The following is a 334-nucleotide window of genomic DNA, read 5'->3' on the forward strand; positions in this document are numbered from 1 at the left end:
GTATGTGGTGCGGAGTGCAGTCGGGTTCTGTAACGTAGGGACATGTCATGTGTTATTGGTCCCAGTGGTCTTTGAACGTGCGCCTCACTCCTCGACCATGTGTTGGGGGACCAAGTCGTCTTGAATGGTGGGAATGACGTGGTGTGGGGACCAAGTCGGTCTTACTTGAATGGTGGGCTGACAGGTCTTGAGACCTGCCTTGTCTCCCTGAATGGGGGGGCTCCTGGCTCTGACAGTGTGGTGGGCTGCATTCATCATGGCTGGTGGGTTTTGGGTCTGGTGGGGAGTGTTGGGACCTGAGTGCCACTTGAGTGGGCGGGGGGGGGGGGGGGGG

This window comes from Panulirus ornatus, chromosome 5, assembly GCF_036320965.1.
Source record: "Panulirus ornatus isolate Po-2019 chromosome 5, ASM3632096v1, whole genome shotgun sequence".
Classification (NCBI taxonomy): Eukaryota; Metazoa; Arthropoda; class Malacostraca; order Decapoda; family Palinuridae; genus Panulirus; species Panulirus ornatus.